Raw genomic sequence first — 23,886 nt, 5'->3', positions numbered from 1 at the left:
GTACTGGATTGAAAACCAGTTATTGCATCACTGTAGTATTCCAGGGAAAACAATTTAGGCCCAGTTAGCCATTAGAAGTAAAAACTCTGTTGTATAGGCTAGTCTCCTTCCATCTAATTGGAAATATAGAGACCACAAAGAAATTAATTGTGTGTATGGTGAAATAGAGAAATATCCCTTAACCATCCTTGATGATATCATTCTAGGGAAGAATTCTTCAGTATTAGTGACAGTAATACCTGCTATTCATACATCTTTCGTTTTGGGTAGTGAAATTCCATGGTTTAAACCCCTTAAGTGCTGAGGACGAGAGATACCTCGTCCTCCACACTTCTTCCCTCTGGGGGGGGTGGATCTCCACCCCTGATTCAGTGCTGCTGTCCCCAACCCACAGGCTGTGAAGGTGAAGACCTCTCCTTCTGTGCCTGGTGGTCGGGTGCAGCAGTGATGACATTGGTGCACGCTACATGTACTGACATCATCAGGAAATGAAATGTACATGCTGAAGCCAAAAGGCCTCGGCATGTACATTTCACAGACATGCCTTTGCGTGCTGCAAGGGCATTTGTTTCCCAATTTCCTTGAGTGATGGCTCTTTGGAAAGGTGAGACTCTCCCTTTTCCAACAAGCCTTCACTCAAGGAGACTGACCACTAGCCCACCAGGAAATTGATGTTGGGGGTGAGGGTCCCCCAGGCCAAACTGCCCCACCACCCATGGCCCCTAAAAAAGCCACAAAGGTGGCAAAATGTTGTTTTGCCTTCTGTGGGGGCAGATGGGTGCTGTTTTGCACCCATTTGCCTCAAGGAAGGCAACACAACATAGCACACTATGAAAGGATGCACACTTCGGGGCATCAGGGGGCTGGCCTTGTGCCTTTGGGGCCAGCCCCTGTAGGAATCCTGCCTAGGGAGGGGCAGATCCTTTCTTCGTACCTGGGGGGGGGCAAAACTGACACTGAAGGTAAGCAGAAAGCAGCACTAGGCTACCAGGGAAATGGTTTTGGGAGTGGGAGACACACCCCTGGGCCAAACAGCCCCCCACCCTAAAATAAATAGGTAAAGTGGCACAATCTTGTTTTGCCTTCTTTGGGGCAAAGTGGTGCTGTTTTGCACAGTTTTGCCCCAAGGAAAGCAAAACATCATTCCGCTACATTGTTAGTGACAGACTTGGGGCATCGAAGGGCTGGCCCAGGGCCTGGGAGCCAGCCCTCACAGGAATCTTCCCATGGAGGGGCAGATCCTTTCTGCTTCAATGGGGTTGGTAGCATTGAGGACATGTTTTCGTATGTGGGTTGCAGAAAGGAGCACTATGCAACCAAGGAAAGGATTTTGGAGGTGGGACACTGTTTGGCCTGTTGCCTGTTGCAGGAACCCAGACTGTCCTGGATCTCTTGGCAAACCACGTTAGAGCTTCTCCCACCTGGGAGGGACGGGGACCCTGCTGGGTCACCCCCTGACCGCTGCTGGGTTGTGGGCAGTTGACAGATGTGTGAGGCAGACACCCAAGGCCGGGGACAGTCCTTGCTGTCCTTCCTAGAGCTCTGACCGGGCTGTGTTACAGCTCCTCCTTCTGGGGAAGGATGGGGACCCTGCCAGGGCTCCATGGGACTACCACTGGGCTTGGAGACAGTCAACCCATAGGGAAGACAGGTGCACAAGGCCACTGGCAGCACCCCAGGCCATCCTGGAGCTCTGGCTGTGCCGTGTTATAGCTTTTATCTCCGGGGATGGACAGGGACCCTGCTGGGGCTTGTTGGGTTCGATACTGGGATTGTGGATGGTCAACCCACATGGGAGACATGCACCCAAGGCCGGGTGTGGCACCCTCGGCCATCCTGCAGAACTGGCCGTGCTCTGTTACAGCTTTTCCCTCTTGAGAGGGATGGTAACACTGCCAGGACTCTTTGGGACCGCCTCTGGGCTTGAGGACAGTCGACCCAGATGGGCAACAGGTCCCTAATGCCAGAGGCAGCACCCCCAGTCACCCTGGAGCTCTGGCCATACCACGTTAGATCTCTTCCCTCCTGGGAGGGATGGGGACCCCACTGGGTCACCCCATGACCTCCGCTGAGCTGGGGGGAAGTCGACACATGTGGGAGGCAGACACCCAAGGCCGGGGGTAGCACCCCTGCAATTCCTAGAGCCCTGGCTGGGATGCATTACAGCTCTTCCCTCCGGGTTCCCACATAGGAGACAGGCACCCAAGGCCGGAGACAGCATCCTCAGCCATCCTGGAACTCTGGCCATGCTACGTTACTGCTTTTCCATCAGGAGAGGGATGGGGACCCTGCTGGGGCTCCCTGGGAACACTGCTGGGCTTGCGGACAGTTAACCCACATGTGAGACAGGTGCTCTGAGATACTGAAGCTATGGTCAGGCAGCATTACAGCTTTTTTCTTTGGGGAGGGATGGGGACCCCTCTGGGTTCCTTTATGAATGCTGTTTGCCTGGGGGGCATTTGATCCTTGTGCGAGGCAAACGCCGAAGGACAGGGCAGCACTCCTGCCTGTCTAAGAGCTCTGGGCGTGCTGTGTTACAGCTCTTCCCTCTGGAGAAGGATGAGGACCCTGCCAGTGCTTCCCGGGACCACCACCGGGCTTGTGGACTGCCGACCCACATGGGAGACAGGCACCCAAGGCCAGGGCCAGCATTCCCTGACGTCCCTTGCCGACTTTTGCAACCACTCCTTTGCCTCAGGATCCTTCCCCTCCCCTCATAAGCACTCCCTTGTGCATCCTCTCCTCAAGAAACCCACAGCAGATTGAAATGGACCCCTAGGGGACCCTGACGTCTATGGAAACAAGGCGGGTCACCACACACGATGGAGACACCAGACACGAGGTTGTATTCCCAAAGCTAGGGTTTTATTGCAAAGCAAAAGTCTCAGTTGGCCAACTCGGTCTATCTCGGTCTATCTCTAGACCTCGAGGGATTCAAGAGAGCGAATTATGTACATCAGTTACATATGTGCAAAATGCATATCAAACAATCAGCTATGACATGTATAACACCCCTCTTCATTGGGTTTCTTTGAACTTGGTGTGATGATGGACATCTCCGACCACTATGACACCTTCAAACATCTAATCTAGTAACAATTTGCAATTTGTGAGTGCGTAGGCATCTTTCGGTTATTGAATAGAACACAGCGCTTCTGTTCTTGGAAGCGAACTACATACAGGGGGAGTTGCATTCCGGACCTTGCTATCTATCAGGTGCTATTCGTGTCCTGGGAGCCGACATGCTCTTAGCGGGCTCAGCAAAGGGGGGACGTTAGAAAAGCATAATTCAAGCCTTTAGCAGTATTATTCTAACATATTCTACCATATAACGAGACTGGCTGGCAGCTGTGAAATGATTAAATGCCCTGCGTTCTGCTTCAAGGCTACATTAAGGAGGGAGCCGGGCATTCTTCCTGGCGCTGCCTACGTTTGTGTTTCACCGAAACTCTTGTTATCCTCTCAGCCCTGTGGCCTTGTCCTTTTCATATACAGACAACAATGTTGCACAGTCGAGCAGTGTAATCGGAAAATATACTGCGAAGCAATAGGAACAGAAAGCAATGAGCAATGGTTAGAAAATAAAATGGCCATTCTTGTTACATCAAAATGGCTGTTCATTGGAAAACTCGAAAACCTATATTCTGTCGTATCTTGCATGAGACGGTTGGCCCACGGCCACCAAAATGCGTTTGCGGTCTCAATTAGATTTCTAGACTGACAGGATCCATCTTGTCCGGCCAACTATCACCCAATTTCCAATACCCCCTTCTTAGGCAAACTCCTTGTAAAGCTGGCCATCTCTCAGCTAAACCTTCATTCTGATTCTGTTGGCTGTCTCCATGATCATCAGTCTGGCTTCAGATCTGGCAGAAGCACGGAAACTGCTCTCCTGAACATCTGTGAAGATCTGCTTTCCAACCTTGACTCCAGCATTCCCTCTGTTCTCATCCTACTTGATCTCTCCTCTGCCTTCGACACGGTCAACCATACCATCCTGCTCAACCGTCTCTGGGATAACTTGGGCATCACCGATCAGGCTCTGGCCTGGCTGACCTCTTTCCTCTCTAATCAACCCTCCCAGGTCCAACTTGGGTCCTTCCTATCATCTGTCTTCATCTCCACGTGTGGTGTTGCCCAGGGGTCTAACCTCTCGCCTTGGCTTTTCAACCAATACCTGGCACCTGGCAACTCTCGCCCGCTGTATTGCCATTTTCTGCTCAAACTTCCAGTGCTACGCAGATGACACTCAACTCATTTTCAGGCTGCCCTCGGCCACCTCCTCCACCTCTCTCATCACTGATTGCCTAACTGCCATCCAAGATTGGTGTGCCGCCAACGATCTTTGTCTTAATGCCAGCAAGACAGAGATCCTCCTCATTGGCACACCATCACCTTCCTTTCCCCTCACTCTCTGGCCAGCCTCCCTTGGCCCTGCTCCTATCCCCACCTGCGAGGCCAAGAACCTTGGTGTCACCTTTGATTCCACACTTTCCTTCTCTGCCCACATCGCTGATGTATCAAAAAAGTCAAACCTCCTACTGCACCTCCTCAGAGGTATTCTTCCTTTCCTCTCATTCCCCCAGAAGCTCACTGGCCCTCATTACGACCCTGGCGGAAAGTAACTGACCTGACCGCCATAGCGTAAATAGCGTTTCCGCCATTGCACGACGGAGTAAAGTGCGGCTAATTCTGACCCATCGGGCACGAGCACTACGCCATGGCGGAAGTGCAAAGTCCGCGATGGCGGAAATGTCCCCAAAACGCCCCTCACCGCCGTCGTACGGCGCCCTAGGTGCAATTCCGCCACCCATCATAGCGGTCACCGTAATGAGCGGTAATCGCAAAATACGGTGACCGTAAATATACGGAAACGGAAGCAAAAACATGGGGCCGGAACGGGAAACAGCACGCCGTACACCTATAAAAGCAGAATCCCAACACAACCATTAAAAATCCTACCCTGAGACACATCCCAACCCGTTAGCCACCCTAGTGAAAACAATCAAAATGGGAAAAGTTGCGAAAAAAGCGTGCGACCGCAAGCGGCAGGTCCACTTCTCCCATGAGGAACTCACCGTGCTCACAGAGACCCTCCAGGAGAATGCTGCCGTCGTCTTCTCGACGCAAATGACCAGGACGGCACTTGCGAACAAGAAGGCCACATGGGCCCTGGTGGCACAGCGGGTAAGTGCGGTGGGGACCGCACCCCGCAACCCACAGCAATGCAGAAAGCGATGGGACGACTTGCGGATACGCGTACGTAGCATACTATCAGCCAACCGTAACATTGCCACAGCTACCGGGGGAGGATCGGAATCACCCATCAAGTTGACCCCCTGGGAAGAAATCTGTGCCTCCACCATTGGAATGGAGAGTATAGAGGGAGTCGGAGGGATGGAGAAAGGAGTGCAGACATCCGAAGAATCAGGTAGGTTGGCCAAATAAAACAATGCTAAATCCACAATGTCCAATCATGTGAAGTACCATGTCTCCACATAGTGCAACAGAAACACATGTCCAGGAGAACGTCCACATACATTGGCCTGATAGCGCACTTTAAAAGTCACATTAAATACATAAATAATTAAAAATCCTAAAAACACCCTCTACACGTGCAGCATGCACACCCTAACTGCAGGCTGCAAAACAACTGCATCCTCAATCCACACAAAAATGAAACCACCTCCAAGGCCCTGACCCAAATCACCCTCAGGTACCACCCCAATGCATGTGATACATTGCCATTCCAATTTCCACAGACCCATAAATAACGCTCGCCCTCCTTTACTCCACCACAGGGTCCGATTCAAACGACGAGCTTCAGAACACCCCTACCAGCACACCTGCAAAGAGGGCCAAGACCAACGGCCAACGACCCTCCACCTCAGCTGCACGGATCAAGACACGGCAGCAGCACAAATCAAGTGGCAGCACACAGGAGGGGACTTCAACAGGCACCCCAGCAGCCAGCATGCCCACAACAGCAGCACCACAGGTCCCCCCAATGGATGCCACATAAGGCACTGCTTCTGGTGGCAGCAGCACCATAGGTGACACTGCATTAATGGCAGCATGCTCCGACACAGAAAACGGTGCTGTCGATGTAGGATCCATCCATGACCTGTCTCAATCCCCCTGTTTGTTTCATCCCGTACACCATGAGGATACCACGCAGGGGCACCCACAAGACGACGACTGGCCATCCCCCACAAGCCCTGTGGCAAGGCAACATGAGGTGATCAGCCCCTCTGTGACACCACCGCAAATGGGCATGGCCCAGCAGAGGCAACAGTCCCTCGACCAGGTGATCGTGCAACAGCAGCAACTGGCCACGCTCCTCAAGGAGCATGCTGATGAATGTGGGGGTACTAAGGCAGCCATAGAAACATCTACTGAGACACTTAGGGCAGAAATGGAGAGAAGTACAGAGACACTAAGGGCACAAATGGAGAGAAGTACAGAGACACTAAGGGCACAAATGGAGAGAAGCACCGAGAGCCTGAGGGTACAAATGGAGAGAAGCACCGAGAGCCTGAGGGGGGAACTGCATGCGACGTCCAAAGACGTATGTGCTGAACTTGCCGCTGTGCGCCGTGTGCTCACTGAGCTATCACAAACCCTTAGGGACATGCATGGACGTGAGCAGGCAGAGACATCATCCGTTGCAAGTTCCGTCCAGGGCAGCCCCCAACGTAGATCTGGGAGGAACCTGCGCTCCACAGGCAGGGGTGCCCCTGATACCCAGAGAGGGGGCTTGCAATAGCGTCTGCCCACTGACAATGAGCATCTTTGGACACTGGTGTTCGGGGGGAGGTAGGAGGGTGGAGGGGGTGTGTTGGGCTTTCTTGGGTGGCGGGTCGATGGGGTGTGTAACATAATTTCACATATGCTATAAACATTTCACAATCATCCAATGAGATGTGTGGACATTGATCTTTGTGTACGAGGCCTTTATAGGCGTACAGTCCATATTGTGCATGTTCCAGACACACACAGTGCCACAAGTCCCGTGTCCATGTATCAGCCACCAGGCGTGAGTGCTAGAAGCATGAATCTATGATATTCTGACGAATTTCATGGGCCTCCTGTGCCTCGCGGACTCCTTGAGGTGCTGCCACATCCCCACCCTCATCATGACCATCTTCAGGTGCTTGCAGTTCTGCGTCAGGGGGCATGGGCACATTTCTACGTACGCACATGTTGTGTAGCATGACACATGCCATGACCATCTTTGCAACCTTCTCATGGCGGTACAGGAGTGCCCCGCCAGACCTGCTGAGGCAGCGGAAACGAGCCTTCAGTAGGCCGAATGCCTGTTCTATGACTACACGGGTACGTGAGTGGGCATGGTTGTAGTCCTCCTCATGCTGGTTCTGTGGGTTCTGGAGTGGTGTAAGGAGCCATCTCTTCAGTGGATACCCGGCATCACCTGTATGTGGACAATAAAGGATGTTTGTGGAATGACATTGCTACGTACGCATCCCCCCCCCCTTCCTGCCAGGTCATTGCCGCATCACATACCCCACATTATCATTCATGAAATGAGACTCACCGAGTAGCCAGGATCTGTTCCCTGTGTGTCGCTCCATGTAGCGTGGTATTGTAGAGTTCCTCAAGACCATAGAATCATGGGTTGATCCAGGAAATCGGGCACAACAATGTGTAATGATCCTGTTGGAGTCACACACCATTTGTACATTAAGAGAATGATATTGTTTTCGGTTGCGGTACTGGACCTCCATGGCATGTGGGACAACCAATTCCACATTGGTGCAGTCGAGGGCACCAATGCAACCCGGTATGCCGGCAAGTGCATGGAATCCCACTTTTGTGTTTGTAATCTCATGCTCCGAGCGTGGTAAAGAGATGTGGTCGTCTGCGTGCTTCAGGAGGGCATCGAGCACTTGAAATAGTGTCCGTGACAACAGTGGCTGTGAAATGCCATGCAACTGTCCGACTGTGTGCTGGTAGGTGCCTGTGGCCAGGAAGTGGAGTACAGACACCCCCTTCAGTAGGGGTGGGATGGCGGTTGGGCTATCAATCATGCTGACAAGGTCAGCGTGTGTCATGTCCACAATGGCGGTTATGGTGTCCCGGTCCAAACGGTAGAGGGTGTGGATCTGCTCATCAGTGAGGTTGAACGGATGAGCTCGGAGGCGTGGGATTGCGGGCTGCCTGCGTGGTGGTAGTGGCTGTGCTGGCCCTGCCTTGCCCTCCTCCTCCTCCTGCGTCTCCTCTGTGCGGCCGGTTGTTGTAGTAGTTGGTGTTCGTCTTCTTCTTGAAGTTGGAGTACTTGCAGTGCTATCAGGTCCCCCAGGGCCAACATCGCTAGTCCTGCCGGTAGCATTTTGGAGTGGGTGTGGTTGTGGGAGAGGGTTGGGTGTGCAATTTATGTGTTTTCAGGCTGTATAGCCTCCACCTGTGGTGATTCATTCCACCTGTGCAAGCTGCTATCCCCTTTGGGCGAGCACGTCCCGCACACAACGCTGCAATTTGACGCATGGCATCTTGCTATTACAATCATGTATTTAATCCCGATGGCAGTGAAATATTGGTTTATATGTTCATTCTGCTATGGTCCCATTGTTTCACATACTATCTTTGCAGTCGCGAACAAACTTGTGAAGGGTCAGTGGAATGTAGTACCCGATTAACGGTGGACCCTCATGCAGCACTGTACCGAGGTTCACCGACGGGCGGGGCGTCCCATTTGTGAGTGAAGCCAGTTGCCATTTTCACACACTGCCGCACTACATGGATGAATTTGTGATTTCAAACGGTCACAGATGCCTTTTCGACGTGATGTTGCAAATGAGGAATTCGAAGGACAGCGCTTTCAGTTTTCAGCTAGCGGCGAGGAGACGCCCACAGGTCTGACTGCAAATATAACGTTCTATTGTTTAATGTCCTTCGGACAGGGGCCATGGCGAGAATGCAATGATTGATATGAATAGTATGGGATGCGCAATAGCGTAGTGGACGATAAGGCAGGACGTTCCCAAATACATGTTACTTCACAACACTGGAATTCCGGGCTGGAGCACAGTGGATTTTGCAGACTGCATTACGCACAGACTCAATGGAAATTTCACATGTTATGTGAGTAAATAATCAGGCGTTTTCATACCGGGATGAGGGAATGATGTATGGATGCATGGACAGATGATTTAATTGAGAGTTTGCCATGTACATGGCTTTTTGGAATCTATCCACTTCCCCTGCGCTATGTGATGCAGAGCTGCCATAGTGGGACCATCGTCTATCTGCCCTTGTTGAACCCTCCCTGTCTCGACGCGCCTTCAAACACTTGTGTCTATGCACGTTACTAATCCCATCTAATGGATTCTGTTTTAACAGACGCATGCACACAAACACTGGTTTGTAATAGTGTTTTCACCTCGATTTATATAGTTATGATTCGCAAGTGATTTTTGGGTGGGAATAATCCTTTTGAGTGGCCTAGCATGCATATGGCTGTAGATTTAGTGTGATCATTGAAGTGAGTAATTCAAATGAGGTTCTGATGCCCATACTATTCTTTTTCATTTCATTTGGGTGACAGGTATCTCCTCCCCTTTTGCCGCTGCCATCTGTATGCCACTCCTGCAGATGGCTTTTACTCCCGACACCTGCTGCTTCGAGTTAATCAGTGGAGCACCATTACGATCTTATGGGACGATCGCCAATGGGCCACATGCCCTTACGCAGTACTAGTGGCTAGGAGCAACATATCGACCTTTCAGCTGGACTAGTGCCTACCTAATGGGACGGCCCTGCGGTTCTAGGCGCTTCCATGTTGCCTTTTTGAACGTGAATGTAGCCCCTGTGTACCATGAAGGAACAGGGCGTCACACAAGAAGAAGCTGGTCATTTATTGCGGATGCAGCCCACAATAATGAAATATATTTTGGAGTTCATGGCCTAATAGCTGTATGGGCTTGGTGATTTTGTTGTGCATTAAATTTTTATTCTGATATTGACCGTGTAGCGTTATTCTTTGCAGGTAATGTAGCATATTCCTATTTGTGGAGCGATGTATTGTGAGAAGATCTGCATTGGGTTCCGGCTTCTGAGTATAGTTGCGTGGTACTGTACTGGCCGCGTTTGCCTACGGAGCCCAGTGAGGTCAGGGATAGGGGCTGCCATTATGACTGTTTTGATGTTGTCATGCTCAGGGGCGGGGGATTAGCTTTTGTGTAACAGATGCCGGTCAGCCAGGTGGATTGGTGGAATGATGTGATTATCAGAATATGGCTGGTCACAGGTGCCTGTGTTTGCGTGCGTTTCTTGGAGGGAGACTGAGGTCATGTCCATTGGAATAGCTTCTGTATTCGTGCCATCTGTGCCCTGCAGCTCCCATTGGCCCCTCTTGAGATGAGCCTGGCTGCTCAGTCACTCTGCCAACTTGTGTGGTACATGCTTATGCTGATGGTTGGTTTGTTTACTGGCAAGAGTACAGGGCTGGTGCAGTCTCCCTCAGGATACTGCTTTGAATGTTGCCTTACACTGGTGTCAAGCGATGGGGGCCTGTTGTTGTTTTGTCTCATATTTCAGTTAATATTGCTGTACTTGAACCTTCACATGCCTGTGCTGCATCAGTACGGCAATGGTGACATGCCAAATATGGATGGCCACTCACAAGGCACTTGGAGCCCCTACATTCATTTGTTCGTTGGCATGCATGGGTGACTTGTACATTTCACTGGTTGCATTGTGTGACTTCATTGCACCTACGAGGAGTTGTGCAATGTGGGCAGGGAGTGTTGTACAGGCACTCAGTAGGGCCATTTACGGTTGGTTCGCGATGCCGTAATTCTCACCATGGCGGAATGGTACTTTCCGCCATGCTTGATGGCGTTAGGTAAATGTCCGCTAGGGTCAGAATTCGCGTACCGTTGCGCCATGGTGGTAATTACGGTTTTGCATGGCGCGCGTGCGCGTACTTGGTGCAGTTAGCGTTGGCGTTCACTACGGTGTCGCTAATGGCATCGTACTTTACGGTGACGGGTCATAATCGCACCGAGCGCTATTCGATGGCGGTATTGCATTTCCGCCATCGTTTTTCGATTTCCGCCAGGGTCGTAATGAGGCCCACTGTCTCCCAAGCTCTGGTTCTCTCTAAGCTGGACTATTGCAACAGCCTCTTTCTTAATCTACCTGCCTCTACTCTCCGCCCTTTACAACTTATCCAGAACAGGACTGCGAGACTTGTCCTTGGCCTCAAGCCCTGGGATCGTATCTCTCCAGCTCTGAAATCTCTCCATTGGCTCCCTGTGGATGCAAGGATTACATTCAAAACCCTCTGCATTGTCCACAAGGCATTCTGGGGCCTGGGTCCAACATACCTTCAGCTATCCCTCCGCAAATACCTCCCATCTCGAGCACACTGCTCCTCTACCTCTAACTCCCTCAGGGTCAGTCGTTTCTCAAAGAAACGAGCTGGGGGTAGATCTCTGTCTTCGGCTGGGGCCTCCCTCTGAAACAGTCTCCCTGCCACTCTAAAACTTGAGGAGAACCATCTCCGGTTCCGGAAGCACCTCAAAACCTTCCTCTTTGCTTCTGCCTTCTCCTCCCCTCTCCCCTGTTAATTCTGCTCTCCCTCGGCACCATGCACCTGGCCACCCTCTGTCCTCGGGGCCCAGGTACCTGCTCATCTTGCCACCCTCATGCACTGCCTCCGGGCCACCCCCTGCACTAGTGTCTGTATCTATACCCATACAGCCCTCCCCTTTTCTTCCTGCACTTTCAGACCTACACGGCCTGCTGCCATAAATGGTGACCCTGCCCGGGCTCCCTGGGATTGCTGCTCGACTTGGGGACAGTTGACTCACATGGGAAACAGACACCCAAGACCGGGGACATCAGCCCCAACCATCCCAGAGTTCTGACTGCACTGCATTACAGGTTTTCTCTCCAGGGAGGGATGGGGACTCTGCTGGGGATCCCTGGTTATACCACTGGAATTGGAGACAGTTTACCCACATTGGAGTCAGGCGCCCTAAGGATGGGGACATCACCCCTGAACATATTGGAGATCTGGCCTCGCTGCGTTACAGGTTTTCTCTTCAGGGAGGGATGGGGACTCTGCCAGGGATCCCTGGGACCACCGCTGGACTTGTGGACAGTCAAACCACATGGGAGGCAGGTGCCCAAGGCCGGGAACATCACCCCCAGCTGTACTAGAGTGGTGGCTGTGCTGCATTACAGCTTGTTCCTTTGGGGAGGGACAGGGACCCCACTGGGTTGCCCCATGACCGCCACTGGTCTGGGGGGCATTCGGCCCTTGTGAAATGCAGACTGCCAAGGCCAGGGGCAGTACTCCCGGATGTCCTAGAACTCTGGATGGACTATGTTACAGCTTCTCTTTCCAGGGAGGGATGGGAACCCTACCAGAGCTCCTTGGGACCTTCACTGGGATTCGGGACAGTCAACCCACTTGGTAGACATGCACCCAAGGCCATGGGGGCGCACCAACGGCAGTCCTGGAGCTCTGACTGGGCTGCATTACAGGTTTTCAATCCAGGGAGGGATGGTGACCCATCCAGGGCTCCCTGGGACTGCTACTGGAATTGGGAATGGTTGACCCACATTGGAGAAAGGTGTCCAAGGACGGGGACATCAACTCCAAACATCCTGGAGATCTGGCCTGGCTCCATTACAGGTTTTTTCTCCAGGAAGGGATGGGGACTCTGCCAGGGATCCCTGGCACCACCGCTTGACTTGTGGACAGTCAACCCATATGGGAGGCAGGTGCCCAAGGCCGCGAACATCACCCCCAGCTGTTTTAGAGTGGGGGCCGTGCCGCATTACAGCTTCTTCCTTTGGGGAGGGATGGGGACCCTGCTGGGTTGCACCATGAGCGCCCCTGGTCTGGGGAGCATTTGACCCACGTGCAACGCAGTTAGCCAAGGCCGGGGGCAGCACTCCCAGATATCCTAGAGCTCTGTCTGGGCTGAGTTACATATTCTCCCTGCAGGGAGGGATGGGAACCCTGTTGGCACTCCTTGGGACTGCCACAGGTCTTGGGCTGAGTAGAGCCACGTGGCTGGGCTGAAATCGTCCCTGGAGAATGGGGGCCGGTTTCTGCCCATGCATGGGCCGGTTTGGAAAAAAAAAAGTGGGAAAAAAATCTAAAAAACTATTTTCAATGTTTTTTTTCTTTTTTTCCAAAAAGCTTTTTATCCTTCTTAGGTCGATAAATGAGTACCAACACAGGTTGGGTGATATTGTATGCATATTTCTTCTATAAAAGAGTTTAAGCGTAAGTGCTATACAATAACATATTATCATTTGGCCTTGGACGTCTGCTTGTATTTACAGTAATTTAGTGTACTTAGGAACAATGCTATTTGATGCCACTTCCTGTTTTGTCAAGGGGTGAAAGGTCGTGTTTCATCGCTTCCGGTATGCCACTTTGGGGTGGGGTCAAATGACATCACTTCCGGTGATGTCATTAGAGGTCAAGGGTCGTGAGGCGAGGGGTGTGCCACTTTTTTGAGGTGAGGTGTGGGCCACTTTCTTTTGGATGACCGGGCCTATTTCTTGTCACAGTCCGACCCTGGCCACATGGGAGACAGGCACCCAAGGCCTGGGGCAGCACCCAGAGCTGTCTTGTAGCTATGGCTGTGCCACGTTACAGCTTTTACATTCAGGGAGGTATGGTGACCCTGCCAGGGCTACCTGGGACTGCTGCTGGACTTGGGGATGGGCAATGCCATGGGAGACAGGCATCCAAGGCCGCTGGCAGCAACCCCAGGCCATCCTGGAGCTCTGGACATGCCACGTTACAGCTTTTCCCTCCAGGGAGGGATAGGAACTCTGCCGGAGCTCCCTCGGACCACCGCTGCGCTTTAGGACAGTCAACCCACGTGGGAGACAGGCACCCAAGGCCGGGGGCAGCACCAACATCTGTTCTGGAGCTCTGACTGTGCCGTGTTAAATCTTTTCCATCCAGGTAAGGATGGTGACCCTGCCAGGTCTCCCTGGGACTGACACTGGACTTGGGGACAGTCGACCCACATGGGAGACAGGTGCCTAAGGCCAGGGGCAGCACCCCCAGCAGTCCTGGATCTCTTATTGGGTTGTGTTTCAGGTTTTCCCTCCGGGAGGGCTGTGGACCTTGCCGGTACTCCCTGGAACCACTGCTGGGCTTGCGGACGGTTTACCCACATGAGAGACAGGTGTCCAAGGCCAGGGGCAGCACCCCAGGTTTTTTGGAGCTCTGGTCATGCCAGTTTACCGCATTTCCCTCCGGGGAGAGATGGTGACGCTGCTGGGGCTCCCTGGGTTGCCGCTGAACTTGGGGACGGTCAACCCACATGCGAGGCAGTTTCCCAAGGCTGGGGACATTACCTCTAGCTTCCCTACAGCTCTGGCTGAGCTGCAATACAGCTTTTCCCTACATGGAGGGATGCAGACCCTGCAGGGGCTCCCTGGGGCCAACACTGAACTTGTGGATGGTTGACCCACATTTTAGACAGGTGCCCAATGCCGGGGGCAGGACCCCTGGCCGACCTGGAGCTCTGGCTGGGCTGTGTTACAGCTTTTTCCACCAGGAAGGGATGGGGACAATGCCGGTGCTACCTGGGACCATGGCTTGAGTTGTGGATGGTTGATCCACATTGGTGACGGGTGCCCAATGCTGTCAGCAGCACCCCTGGCTGTCTGGGACCTCTGGGGGTCCGCATTAAAGCTTTTCCCTTTGGAAATGGATGGTGACCCTGCCAGGGCTCCCTAGGACTGCGGCTCAACTTGTGGACTGTCACCCCACATTGGAGACAGGCACCCAAGGTTGGGGGTAGCACCCCTGGCTGTCCCGCAGCACTGGCTGAACTATGTTACATCTAATCCCTCCAGTGAGGGATGTGACTCTGCAGGGATCTCTGGGTTTGCTGCATGGCTTGGGGATGAACGACCCACATGGGAAACAGACCTCATCACCAGGGACATCAATCCCGATCATTGTGGAGCTTTGGCTGTGCTGTGTTACAGCTTTTCCCTCCAAGGAGGGATGGAGACCCTGCTGGGGCTCTGTGGGACCACGGCTGGTCTTGTCAATGGTCGACACACATTGTAGACAGGTGCCTAAGGCTGGTGTCAGCACCCCAGCCATCCTGGAGGTGAGTGCACCCACACATTTTAGATACCATTTTTGTGGCAACACCTGTGGGAACATTGGGAAGGTAGGACATGTGTTGTTGCCAGCGTGTTTCGCGGGATCCTGGTGGCAAATGTCTGAAAGTTGCAATTTTTTTCCCTACATTTTGGATATTGCCAGGCGTTGTGGGTAATACATTGTAGGGTGATTTGTGCAAGTCAGACCTCTTTGGATTCCCACGGGTGTCTTCTTGTCAGAAATACATGGGATTCCCTGTTTTCCTACGTGGCTGCGACAAACCAGGACTAAATCCGTGGGGTGTCCACAAGATCAAATACAGTAAAAATTTGGTCTTCCCAGGCTCTTTGGCACAGCAGTGGTTTAGCCTTTTCTCTTTGCACCCAGGTAAGTGCACCCACATATTTGAGATACCATTTTTGTTGGGACAACTGTAGGAACGTGGGAAGGTAGGACATTGTTTTGTTGGAAGGGCGTAGTTATATGACATGTGTTGTTGCTAGCGTGTTTCAATGGTATCCTGATAGTAAATGTCTGAAAATAGTGTTTTTCCACCTACATTTTGAAATTTCACGGCCTTGTGGGTAGTAAATTCTAGGGCAGTTAGCGCAAGTCAGACCTCTTTGGATTCCCACAGGTGTCTTCTTTTCAGAAATGCATTGGGTTCCCTTTTTTCCTTTGTGGCTGCGACACCCCAGGCCCAAATCTGTGGGTTGTCCACAAGCCCAAATGCAGTGAAAATGTGGTGTTCCAAGTGCCTTTGGTGTACCAGTGGTTTAGCCTTTTCCTTTTGCGCCCAGGTGAGTGCACCCACAAATGTGAGGTACCATTTTCATCATGACAACTGTGAGAACGTGGGAAGGTAGAACATGTCTTGTTGGCTGTGTGTTTCAGTGGTTTCCTTGTGGTAAATGTCTTAAAATTGTGTTTTTCCCTTCATTTTGGACCTGCTGGGACTTGTGGGTAATACATTCAATGGCGATTTGCGTACATCAGACCTCCTTGGATTCCCATGGGTGTCTTCTTTTAAGAAATGCATAGGTTTCCATGTTTTCACTGGTGGCTGCGACACCCAAGACCCAACTCTGTGGGTTGTCCACAAGACCAAATGCAGTAAAAATGTGGTCTTCCAATGCCCTTTGGTGTAACAGTGGTTTAGCCTTTTCCCTTTGCGGCCAGCTAAGTGCACCCACTCATGTGAGGTACCGTTTTGTTTGAACACCTGTGGAAACATGGGAAGGTAGTACATGTGTTGTTGCTGGCATGTTTTGGTAGTTTTCTGGTGGTAAATGTCTGAAAATTGTGTTTTTTTACCTACAGTTTGAAATTTGCTGGGCCTTTTGCGTAATACATTTTAAGGCAATTCACGTAAGTAAGATGTCTTTGGATTGCCACAGGTGTCTTCCTTTCAGAAAGGCATGGGGTTTCTTATTTTACTTAGTGGCTGTTACACCCCAGGCCCAAATCTGGCGGTTGTCAACAAGACCAAATACAGTTAAAAATGTGCTCTTCCCATGCCCTTTAGTATACCAGTGGTTTAGCCTTTTCCCTCTGCGCCCAGGTAAGTGCACCCACACATGTGAGGTACCATTTTCATCAGGATACCTGTGGGAAGATGGCCAGGTATACCATGTGTTGTTGCCGATGTGTTTTGTTGTTTTCCTGGTGGCAAATGTCTGAACATTGTGTTTTTTCCCTTCATTTTGGCCTTGTGGATAATAAATTCTAGGGCGATTAGCAGAGGTCACACCTATTTGGATTCACACGGCTGTCTTCTTTTCAGAAATGCATGGGGTTCCCTGTTTTCCTTGGTGGCTGCAACACCACAGGCCCAAATCTGTGGGTTGTCCACAAGACCAAATACAGTAAAAATGTGGTCTTCTGATGCCCTTTGGTGTACCAGTGGTTTAGCCTTTTTCATTTGCGCCCAGGTAAGTACACCCACTCATGTGAGGTACCGTTTCGTTGGGACACCTGTGGAAATGTGGAAAGGTAGGACATATGGTGTTGCCAGCATGTTTTGGTAGTTTTCTGGTGGCAAATGTCAGAAAATAGTGTTTTTTTCCCCACATTTTGGAATTTTCTGGGCCTTTAGGGTATTACATTTTAAGGCAATTCGTGTAAGTAAGATGTCTTTGGATTGCCACAGGTGCCTTCTTTTCAGAAAGGCATGGGGTTCCCTGTTTTCCTTGGTGGCTGCGACACCCCAGGCCCAAATTTTTGGGTTGTCCACAAGACCAAATAGAGTAAAAATGTGGTCTTCCGATGCCCTTTGGTGTACCAGTGGTTTAGCCTTTTCCCTTTGCGCCCAGGTAAGTGCACCCACTCATGTGAGGTACCGTTTAGTTGGGACACCTGTGGAAATGTGGGAAGGTAGGACATGTGTTGTGTCCGACATGTTTTGGTAGTTTCCTGGTGGCAAATGTCTGAAAATTGTGTTTTTTTTCCTACAATTGGAATTTGCTGGGCTTTTTGGGTAATACATTTTAAGGCAATTCGCGTAACTAAGATGTCTTTGGATTGCCACAGGTGTCTTCTTTTCAGAAAGGCATGGGGTTTCCTGTTTTACTTGGTGTCTGTGACACCCCAGGCCCAAATCTGCGGGTTGTCCACAAGACCAACTACAGTTAAAATGTGCTCTTCCCATGCCCTTTAATGTACCAGTGGTTTAGCATTTTCCCTCTGCGCCCGGGTAAGTGCACCCACACATGTAAGGTACCATTTTCATCAGGATACTTGTGGGAAGGTGGCCAGGTATACCATGTGTTGTTGCTAATATATTAAGTTGTTTTCTTGGTGACAAATGTCTGAACATTGTGTTTTTTCCCTTAATTTTGGCCTTGTGGATAATAAATTCTAGGGCGATTAGCAGAGGTCACACCTATTTGGATTCCCACGGTGTCTTCTTTTCAGAAAGGCATGGGGTTCCCTGTTTTCCTTGGTGGCTGCGAAACCCCAGGCCCAAATCTGTGGGTTGTCCACAAGACCAAATGGAGTAAATATGTGGTCTTCCCATGCCCTTTGGTGTACCAGTGGTTTAGCCTTTTCTCTTTGCACCCAGGTAAGTGCACCCACACATGTGATGTACTGTTCTTATCAGGACACCTGTGGGAATGTGAGAACATAGGACATGTGTTGTTGCCGGCATATTTCGGTAGTTTCCTGGTGGCAAAAGTCGGAAAAGTTTCGTTTTTTTCCTACATTTTGGAATTTACTGGGCCTTTTGGGTAATACATTTTAAGGCAATTTGTGTAAGTAAGATATCTTTGGATTGCCACGGGTGTCTTCTTTTCAGAAAGGCATGGGGTTTCTTATTTTACTTGGTGGCTGTGACACCCCAGGCCCAAATCTGCAGGTTGTCCACAAGGCCAAATACAGTGAAGATGTGCTCTACCTATGCCCTTTAGTGTACCAGTGGTTTAGCCTTTTCCCTCTGCACCCAGGTATCTGCACCCACACATGTGAGGTACCATTTTCATCAGGTTACCTGTGGGAAGGTGGCCAGGTATACCATGTATTGTTGGCGATGTGTTTTGTTGTTTTCCTGGTGGCAAATGTCTGAACATTGTGTTTTTCCCCTTAATTTTGGCCTTGTGGATAATAAATTCTAGGGCGATTAGCAGAGGTCACACCTATTTGGATTCCCACGTTGTCTTCTTTCCAGAAATGCATGGGGTTCCCTGTTTTCCTTGGTGGCTGCGACACCCCAGGCCCAAATCTGTGGGTTGTCCACAAGACCAAATAGCGTAAATATGTGGTCTTCTCATGCCCTTTGTTGTACCAGAGGTTTAGCCTTTTCCCTTTGCACCCAGGTAAGTGCACCCACACATGAGAGATACTGTTTTTAAAAGGACACCTGTGGGAATATGGGAACGTAGGACATGTGTTGTTGCCGGCATATTTTGCTAGTTTCCTGGTGGCAAATGTCAGAACATTTTGTTTTTTTCCCTATATTTTGGAATTTGCCATGACTTGTAGGAAAGAAAATCTAGGGCGATTCACGCAAGTCAGACCTATATGTATCACCATGGGTGTCTTCTTTTCAGAAATGCAGGGGGTTCTCTGTTTTACTTGGTGGCTGTGCCACCACATGCCCAAATTTGGGGGTTGTCCACAAGATCAAATATAGTAAAATGTTGTCTTCCAAGGCCCTTTGGTGTATCAGTGGTTTAGCCTTTTCCCTTTGCGCCCAGCTATGTGCACCCACACATGTGAGGAACTGTTTTATCGGGACACCTGTGGAAATGTGGCAAGGTAAGACATGTGTTGCCAGCATGTTTTGGCAAATATCTGAAATTTGTGTTTTTCCCTACATTTTGGAATTTGCTGGGCCTTTTGGGTAACAATCTTGGGGCGATTCACACAAGCAAGACGTCTTTGGATTACCACAGGTGTCTTCTTTTCAAGTAACCATTTGGGTTCCCTTTTTTCTTTGGTTTCTGGGACACCCCATGCTCAAATCTGTGCGTTGTCCACAAGACCAAATTCAATAACAATGTTGTCTATCCAGGCCCTTCGCTGTACCAGTGGTTTAGCCTTTTCCCTTTGCACCCAGGTAAGTGTACCCACACATGTGAGGTACTATTTTTATCGGGACACCTGTGGAAATGTGGGGAGGTAGGACATTTTTTGTTTTCTCTTGGTTTTGATAATGTTTCCATATATTTCCTACTGCACTTTGTTACTTTCTTTTCCCAAATTTGACATACATTTAGTTGCTTCTTTAGCCACGGTACTCTTTTGTAACCTGCGCAAGTCACCTATCCTTCAAACGGTCTGCCTGTGCTCTTTCAAAAAATGTTTCTTGCCATTCTTCACCAAATTCATTTTCCTTATTTTTAAATGCTAAGTACGTCTGTTTAGGCCATCTGCATAAAAATCCTGTGAGCCATGGCTCAGTTTTTGGGTCAAGGTATTGGTTGCTTGGTGAAACATTACGAAAAATGTGTGATTTCCTGACTTGAAGATGCGGGGGAATGTAGCAGAGCATTGCTTTACTCTATATTCACAGACGCCATTACCTTACAAGTCCAGAAATGACCACCACATACTTTTTTTACTGTCACTTTTCCAATTTCTTCCCAAACTATGGGAATGTTAGGTACATATTTGTTGCCTGAACTTGGAATTTGTTCTACTTTTCAAAAATGTGTGCCGATCTGTGTTCTCATTGAGCTTTTCTACCCTCCTCTTGCGTTCCGTCCAATCATGTCCAATTAAAAAAAAAGGGAAAAATCACCTACCTGTCACAAAACTGATAGTAAACTGATAGTAAACTGATAGTAAGCTTATGAAAAATATCTTTTTTTTCCACTCATGTTCTCGAAAACTTGGAAAATGGCAAATTCAGATCTGCAAACCATTTGTTCCTAGCTCTTGTATGAAGAAAAACACAGGCTTCTTTGTATGTCATTTTACTGGTATTTTCAGAAAAAACACAACATTTGGTCACTTTTTTGTTATTTTCTCAGACCACCCTACAGCAAACTAGGAATTCCTAGTGGATTCATGACTGCCTACATGTGGGAAGAAAAGGGTACACATTTGGCCAGGAAATCACTTGTAATAAAAATCTTACAAGATATTGAATGCAACATACTGAAATGTCTCAAAAAGTTCTCAGCACTGGGAGTGAAAACCCTCAGTAGTTGAGGTGTTAATGAACGGATTTTTCGTTTGAAACAAATGAAAATATGAACTAAGGAAAATCTTATTACTCAAGTAAGGGGAAAAGACTTTTCATAATATCCCTGTGATTCATGGACTCATGAAGAATTCTGTCCCAATGATCGAATCTGGGACTGGGAAAAAGGTGGACCTACTAAGAATGTGGAGAAGGCAGAATTAGGAGAGGAACAGAAACCTGTACCGGGAGGTCAGGTCTTTAGGGGAATGGTATGTGAAGAATCCTATGCATCCCTCACTGAACCCCTGACTAAAGTCTCCTCCCAGATACACCCCCCCCCCAGGGGAAGGCAGATGCCTCCTGATTCCAACCCTGGAGGTGGTGTACTGCAGGAGGATCACCTGGGAGGAGACAGGGCCCACGGTGGTGAGGAGATTCTGTGGGATGAGGCATGGTATTTTTCCTCCGACAGGAAGATTCTTCTCAATGTACCTAAAGTGGTCATGGTGCTTGTTGCCATTTTAATGTCTCTAAACCTTATATAAGATCTAGGGTTGTGTAGTCTAAGGTTATAAAAGCAGAGCAAACTATACCAGAAGAAAGATCATTTTTTTTATTTCACAAACTAAATATCTTCCTTAATCCCAATGGTACTATGTAAAATAGTATGAAAGTGTTGTCTTCACTAAACCATCTTCCTCTGTAATAGCTAATGAGCATAGCCCCTCTATTAAAAACCTTAAGGGAATTACATATATCCTTACACATAATTTAAAAGTGGAAACAACTTACTTTGTTATAAGAGACTACAAGTCCTAGAATCCTAGATGTACTGAGATGAGGAAGAGGACAGAAGAGGCTTGCAGATGTAGCAGTCTGGCAATTAAGCCAAGTATCCATTGCAGTAGTCAGGCAAATAAGGCTAAAATCCCACACCTGAAGACACTTGTTGAACCTGTGAGGCATAAGGAGAGGAAAGGAAGAGTAGAAGGAGCTGTAATGAGAGCTGGAAGCCTGGCTGTAGCAGTAGTAGCAGAGAGGCTCGCAAATCACGAGAAAGTGGAAGAACAGAAGGGACGCTGGAACATGGAGACAGCGTATATCACCTTCAAGTTTTGAGAGACTCCAGTTATCCCAAAATATGAAGTGCAGAGGCTCTGCAGCAGAAGACATGCAAGAGACAACATTTTCCATATTGAGCCTAATCGCTGTGATTGCAGAGCTGTGGAAGTGCAGGAGACTAAGGAGAGAAGCAAGCACCAAGCTGAGGGCCGCAAGAGCAAAAGGAACTCCCAATTTATGTGGCTGGACCGAAGAGACTGGTGCATGAGAATGGTGTGGGTTCTCAGCGAGCCAGAGCAACAAAGGTAGTAGAAGAAGCCAGTGAAGCAGTGAATCCACATAAACCAGTGTCTATGAAGCTGTTGAGTGAAGCACACCATTCTAGTACACTGCACAAGCTGTGCCTGTAACTGTAGCCAGCTCCTAAATGACTTGTGTATTATTCTATGCGAGTGAAAGCTATTAGTTGAATTGCAAAGTCTGATGAACAATGGAAATGTAGCGCTCGCGTAGCAAATTAAATATTTACACTTGCATTATAAGCTAAATCCATTGAACATCATTATTGAACTATTTAAAGACTGTTACTGTATAAAGGAGTGGTTGTGTGTCCCTCACTAAGAAGATGACACACTTGTCTACACCATTACCATATACCTAACCTTATTAATATACAATTTACAAATTGTAAAGATGGTAAACTACATCAAAAGAGGTTGTGTCTGCCTATTTGTAATTCCCCAAAGAAGTCAGAACTTTATCCTATGCTATTATGGGGGGAATACAATTCTCTTGTTATCTTTAAATCGTGAAATCTATTTTAAAAAGCAGTTGCATGTGCCCACTTGTGTTTTCATTTGAAAGACTGAATATGACACTGTATATAGAAGTGACATTTGTTTCATTTCTACGAAGTGAAGAGTCAAACTATTGAATAGAAGAACAAGCATTACCCAAGTCAAGAGTCAATACATATACATTTTACTAGGCAAGAGGAAAAGGGTCTTTAGGAAAGTAAATATTGGTGTAACATGTACAGTGGCCATGGCCAAAGACTTTGGCTAATGGGCTCCAATGAAACGTATTGGTGTAGCATGTACAGTGGCCACGGCCAAAGGCCATATCTAGTGGGCCCTAACAAAATTATAGTATAACAAAACCCTTGCAATTCAGTGAAAGCACTTTAGTTAAGAGAGAATTAAGTTGATCAGATTTAACGCAACAAAACTCTGTTGAGAAGGTAAATTAAATAAAATGTGTAATGGGGGCATAACATATAAATATCATTATTATTATTATTAGGATATTTATTGAGCGTGGACCGAGCTTCAGCTTTACAATCATAAGGGAAGAACACAGTGAGGGAAGCAGAGAAAAAAGGAGCGGGGAGCTAAGAGAAGAGGGTGAGAGTGGACAATTGGCAGCAAGGGATCTACACGTGACGGGGTGGAGGACAGTGGGGTGCAGATCATATGTGAAATACGTAAAAAGTCAGGAATCAGGGTTGGCACAGGCGTGGAGTGCTAAAATACGCCTATTGAGACATTATGTGCTGGAAGGACAAGGAAACTACAGTTCCCAGCATCCTTTGTGTTATTTTGTAGTTTGGCCCGTGCGCGCCTTGCCAGATGTAGTGGATCAAGAATCAAGGCAGCTTAAAGGCAGGCAACGGCGGTGGGCAGGTGTGGCTTATTGTTGATTTGAAGCAGGAGGCAGGCGGCCGCGTTCGGCAACAGGAGGAAGGCGTCCGCGTGCGACGAAACGAGATGCAGGGGAGAAACGCTTGATCGCACGTGTTCACGGTGCGGTAGGAGCAGGAGGGGCGCTGAGTAGCCGGCAGAGACAACGCTTGCTGTTCTTCGTCTGGGAAGTCCCACGGGGCTCCCCAGACACAAGATAAGTACTCGTGGGGGCAATATATTTCGGAACTACTTGGAATGATTTACCGCTGTTTCAATATTTGTCTGGGAAGTCCCGCGGGCTCCCCAGACCTGAGATAAGTAACGCCCTCATCTCTTTGAATTCAATCAGTGGGAAAAAACCAAAGTGTGTTTGTTACTCGTATGTTACAAGAACTTTG

Source organism: Ambystoma mexicanum, chromosome 7p, assembly GCF_040938575.1.
Source record: "Ambystoma mexicanum isolate Mex_15411 chromosome 7p, UKY_AmexF1_1, whole genome shotgun sequence".
Classification (NCBI taxonomy): Eukaryota; Metazoa; Chordata; class Amphibia; order Caudata; family Ambystomatidae; genus Ambystoma; species Ambystoma mexicanum.
The sequence above is the reverse complement of the archived record's forward strand: the minus strand, read 5'-3'. Positions refer to the sequence as shown.